General features: G+C 50.7%; 1 pseudogene; it reads left to right on the forward strand.

Moving 5' to 3' along the window:
• Positions 1–466: 466 nt before the first annotated feature.
• Positions 467–880, forward strand: LOC136119286 (golgin subfamily A member 7 pseudogene; annotated as a pseudogene).
• The last annotated feature ends 4,711 nt before the right edge of the window (positions 881–5,591 follow it).

Here is a 5,591-nt window from a genome sequence, read left to right on the forward strand (position 1 = left end):
CGCTTCCTTGCTCATCTCTGACAGTGAATGGAGCTGTGTAATGTGGCAGAATTGGCCTTCTGAGGCTCTGGTCTGGGGTCCCAGATCCCTGGCCTTGGTCTCCCCATCAGGCTTCCTGCAGGTGAAGCCCAGTACCCGCTGCCTGCCCAGCCCCTCCGGCTCCCTTCTCCCACCGAGCCCGGCTGGCCTGCTGCTCGCCTGCCCCACCAGCAGCCTTCTCACTGCTCTGTAACAGCTTCTCCTTGGCTCCGTTGTTTCCATGACCAACCAAGGAAAAAGACAACAAAGATGGGGAAAGGACCACGATTCTGGGGTCTCCACAAGTTTTGAATGATTTTCCTACACTTCCTCACTCAGCAAACATTTCTAGAGCTGTAAGAGCCAGCATCTGAGGATAAAAATGTCCCTGAAGGCGGTGCGACAGCCGCTGGAGGGCAGCGGGGGCGCGGCCCGTCCTGTCCTCGCCATGAGGCCGCAGCAGATGCCAGTGTCCGGGAAGGTTTTTATTCAGCGAGACGACAGCAGTGGCACCCGCTGCCAGTTCCAGACCAAGTTCCCCGCGGAGCTGGAGAACCGGATTGACAGGCAACAATTTGAAGAAACAGTTGGAACTCTAAATAACCTTTATGCTGAAGCAGAGAAGCTCGGGGGCCAGTCCTATCTTGAAGGCTGCCTGGCTCGTCTAACAGCGTACACCAACTTCCTGTGCATGGAAACTCACTACGAGAAGGTTCTGAAGAAAGTCTCCAAATACATTCAAGGGCAGAACGAGAAGATCTATGCTCCCCAAGGCCTCCTCCTGACAGATCCCATCGAGAGAGGACTTCGAGTTATTGAAATCACTATTTATGAAGACAGAGGCATGAGCAGTGGGAGATAAACCATAGAATTAAAGGCCCACCTCCAGCTGGGACCCTCATCTGTGCACCGGCCGACCAACAGTGCCCCCCACCTCCTCTCCAGAGCATCATTCCTTCGTATCTGCTGCCAGAGCCACGGTGCCATTCGCTCCAAGGACTGACTTTCTAGAATTCCACTGCTAGTCGCTCAGCATCCACTTTGTGTCTCCAAATGGTGGAGGACTCTGTAATCTTTTGATTAGTTTTTGACAAGACGCAGTGAAGCATTTCACTTTTTTAATTCAAAGCCATTAATAAAATATGCAGTTGGTCAGCCCAACACAGTTTATTTCTTACCTGCCAGCAGTGCCAGTGGCTCTCGTCATTCCCTGGGCTTCAGCAAGTCGTAAACTAGCCAGTGCTCGGGTCTTACTCCCCCAGATCCATAAAACGCTTTTCTCCAGGATTTTGGTGAGGGGTGGGCTGTGTCTGGTTTTGCTAATGCATCTCCCAGATTTCAGAGAATTACCAGTTTTGCCATGACTCAAAGCTTAAAGATCAAGTTCTGCTGTTCAGATTCTCAAACTGAAGCTCATTGGAAAAATAATGTATAATGTTACTTGTTTTATTATAGCAATTCCTGATTAAAGCAGTATTTAATGCAATTTCCAGGTTTTTGTTTTTTGGGGTTTTTTTTTTTTTTGAGAATTCTGTTATTAACTGCATTACCTTGAACATTGGGAAGATGTGGTATGTGTTGCTTGTTCCTTATAAAAATAAGTAAGCACCATAAAGTGGATGCTAAACCATCAAACACAAATGTCCCTGAATGAGCAAGTGTTAATAAATATTTTAATTATCGTTTTGTTATAAATATAACTTAAGAGAAAAAAATTTGATAGGAATAATACTATATATTGCTGATTTTTAACTATCCCTACTGGCAAACCGTATGACTCCTAGACTTTCCTCATATACGGTATTCAGTGCGCAGAAATACTATGATTGGTTCAAGTTCAGTAAGTTAAGTGGTTTCCAACTAAAGCTCTCAAGCCTGGGTCACTGTTTCTAGTTCTTCTTTTTGTCTGTGTGTTCTTAGTATTGGGACTTCCTGTGCCCTTCATCTTTAGGGTTTGAGAGCCCTGTATTTGGGAGAAAGTTAGGACATGTACTAGGAGAGAATGAAACGGTTAAAAGTTTTACTGTCCGAGATATTGTAGGTGCTAATGCTGGATTTAACCTTTCAGATTTAATTTCTTTTATGGGTCTGTTAGTTATTCAGTAAATCCCATAGCTCTATGTAATATTTCAATTGTATGAAACTTGTTACTTTATAGCCTATAATAGGGTGTCTGTCTGCCTTTTAAACCCGTTGCAATAACTTTGCTGAAATGTTAACACATTAGTAAAACTTTTCTTAAACAAACAAACAAAGAGAAATGTCCCTGAGCCCGAGTCTGGCCCTTGGAGAGCTAATGGGAAGACATAGTACAGACTCATCACAGTGGTTCCCCTGGGACGACTCGCTGGGTGCAGTGCTGGAGGGTCTTCCAGACCCCATGGAGGGGCAGGGGGAGTGGGTGACTGCTGATGGTGAGAGCGTGGCAGATGTCAGGGAAGGCTACGCGGAGCTGGAGAAGCCTGAGCCCCTTGGAAGGCAGAGGAGGAGTTGGCCTGGGATGGGGGGCCCCGAAGCACTGTCTAGCTAGAGGGAGCAGCACGTTTGGGGGCTCGAGGCCGGAGAGCAGAGGGCGTTTCGTGTGGTTTCACCTACGCGTATGAGGCAGAGTGGAGGAGTGGGGCCTGGGGAGATGGGCGGCTGCCGGGTGAAGGTGCCGAGGAAGGGGGCCGAGGCCCCCAGGCCTTCTGCTGCCCACTCCCCTCTGCAGTTCCCTCCACAGGGCCCCTGTCCTCAGGGCATCCCGAGGGGCCACTTAGGCTGTGGGTAGGGGTCAACAGGGGATTCATAACCCAGGGGCACCCCGACATCGGTGCCCGACTGCCCCCGTACCCTGGGCCTTACCTCCTGAGACCTGGGGAAGAGACAGGGAAGGTCACAGCTAGTGACGTGGCAGCTCCTCCTTTTCAGGCCTCAGTCACTATGTACAGCAAGGGGGTTGTCACAGATGATGGCTAAAGCCCCTTCTGGCCTGGATTCCTCCTTTACAGACAAGGAAGGTATTTCAGTTTGGCTCCCCCCAGGAAACGGAGCCCGAAACCAGATTTGAGCGCTAGTAGTTTATTTGGGAGGTGATCTCAGGAAGCGCCAGTGGGGATGTGAGAGGGGGAAGGAAAGGAGACAACACAGGGTGCCTGATGTGCAGAGGACCCTGCAGGTGACCGGGGCTCCGTGTAACGCACCCCTTCAGAGTTGTCCTGTTCGAGGGGACAGGAAGCCGGGTGTTCGCCCCCCAACTCCTGTCTGTCTTTTGTCGAGGGCTGCTCCTGGGGGCCTGAACTCGCGGCACTTCTGGCCTGCCCCACCTGTAGGCACAGCATCTGCCTGCAACCCCAGGAGGCCTACAGACAGAGAGTGGCAGAGGCTGCAGTAGGAAGCCAGTGGCGTGATGACAACGGTGTGTAGCAAACAGCGCTTACAAAAGGAGGTTGTGCGCTCATGGACAGCATATTCTTCAGAAACCTAGACCCAAAGGGACTGAAGTGACTTCCCCTGGGTCACGCTGGACCGAGACTTGTCACCCAGGGCTCTTTCTGCCACCCATCCCTCCCCTCCCCCACCTCTGTTGTCAGGTCTGTCAATCATCCTTGTCCCTCCTCCTTCACACGGTTTAATAAGAAAGCTTTGGTAGTAGATGCAGAGATACCTTGAAAAACATCAATTGGTTTACATCTATGAAACTTTTGAGCCCTTCTCTGAAAAAGGCTTTATCATCTCCATCTTTGCATTGCCATCTCTGCACATGGTAGCCCCTTTATACACAAAGGATGAGCGATGTTTTGGCCATTTGTGCGGTATGGGGTGATGCCTGTGTCTTTATGGCTCTCAGTTTCCTTGTTTGAAAAATAGGCATGTGATACCAGCGTGCTAACATCCTAGGCTTGTTGTATCAGATAGTCGGCATGATGCATGGCACCTAGTAGGTGCTCCACAGCAGTTTGGAATGCCGGAGGACGTTCAGGAAACCACATCGGCTGTCACGCCAGAGGGAGGGGCGGTCACGGTGGTGAGCCGGCAAGAGCCATCGTGAGTCAAAGGATCGCGTCCCTCCCCCGCCCTTCCCACCAGCCATGCCCCCCTCCACAGGTCTGAGGTCGGGTCGGGTTGCCCCCTCCCCCCTGCACTTTCCCCACATCCCTGAAGCTCTGAGTCAGGTTTCCCACCTCCTGCGATTTCACAGCTCCCCGCCAGCCAAGCTGTTTTGCAGACCCAAGTTGGTAATGACAGATTCTTCTCTCCTGGCCCTCCACTGGCGAAACCACGGAAAGTATTTGAAACACGCAGCCTGGGAATGTGCAAGCTTCCATTCGCCGGGCTTGGCAGGGGCCAGCGATTTCTCAGCCAGCGCTTTTGACTAAGACTTGTACGGCTCAGGTTTCCCAGGAGCTCTTCAGCTCAGTTTTTCAACAGCATTTATACTTTTTTTTTTTTCTCCACCCTTCAGAACATTAACCCTAAAGTAGGTTCTGAATCATACAATCCCTGGAAGCATGGCTCTCTCTCTGTTAGAGGCACGGTTTTGGATGGGCCTCAGGAGAGCTGGCCTCAGCCTAGGACGGGGATCTCCTGCCCATCAGGGCTCCTCGGGCCCAGGCGGCGTGAATCAGAGGATTCTCTGCTGAAAGGGATCCCCAGAGGACTTCCAGATCTTCCGCCTCTAGAGAGATCTGGTTAACCCATTCCAGGCCTCTGCAACTTTGATTTTAAAATGTCCTCTGACAGGGTTGAAGGAAGGGAGAGAAGATGCAAAGACCACAGACTCTGGACCTAGGTACACGTAACATGTCAATTAGGCATCTGCTCCCCCTGGGTTTCATCATCTGTAAAATGGCAATGATATTGTAATACCCACCTCCAGGTTATCGTGAGGTTTAAATGGCAGCACAGAAAATCACCTAGTACAATTCCTGCACACAGTAGGTGCACAGAGTAGTTTCCTCTCTCCCTTATTTCTTGGCCACGGATGCTACGGTCTCATCACAGAGTTGTTTGGTGAATGAATGAAGGTCTTGACCTAAACACCCCCTTCTTCTCCTCTCAAGGCAAAACCATGGAACAGGTATTTCCTGAGCATCAGTTCTGTGCAAAGAGCAGAACTAGGCCTTGTGGTGACACCCCTGATGCCAAAGTCCCTGTTGTAAAGGAATTTCTGGTCTCGTGAGGGAGCAGGCACCACGGGAAAACGGCAGGTGGATAAAATGTCCACAGGAGAGACAGTCACAATGATTTTGCTCACTTGCTTACATACATTCACTCATTCCTGCAACAGGCATTACTGCAGGAGGAGGGCCTGGCCACCCCTTGCCCCTGGTGGTGATTCTGGGGGCTTCTAAAGCAAGCTCTTTCCACTTTACATCCCTGGTTCTGTTTGCTGTGACGTGATACTTGGAAGTGCTTTGGAAATTCAAGGGCTTGCTGTTCCCTCTGCCTAGAACGCCCTTCCCAGCTCACTCACCCCTTCTCTGAGAAGCCCTTCCTGACTCTGAGGCACATTCAGCTGTCCTCTGTCTGAGCCCCCCAGCACTTTAGTCATAACAGGGGTACTGCCCCCTGTGCGCTGTGTTGTGATAGGC

This window comes from Phocoena phocoena, chromosome 2, assembly GCF_963924675.1.
Source record: "Phocoena phocoena chromosome 2, mPhoPho1.1, whole genome shotgun sequence".
NCBI classification, from domain to species: Eukaryota; Metazoa; Chordata; class Mammalia; order Artiodactyla; family Phocoenidae; genus Phocoena; species Phocoena phocoena.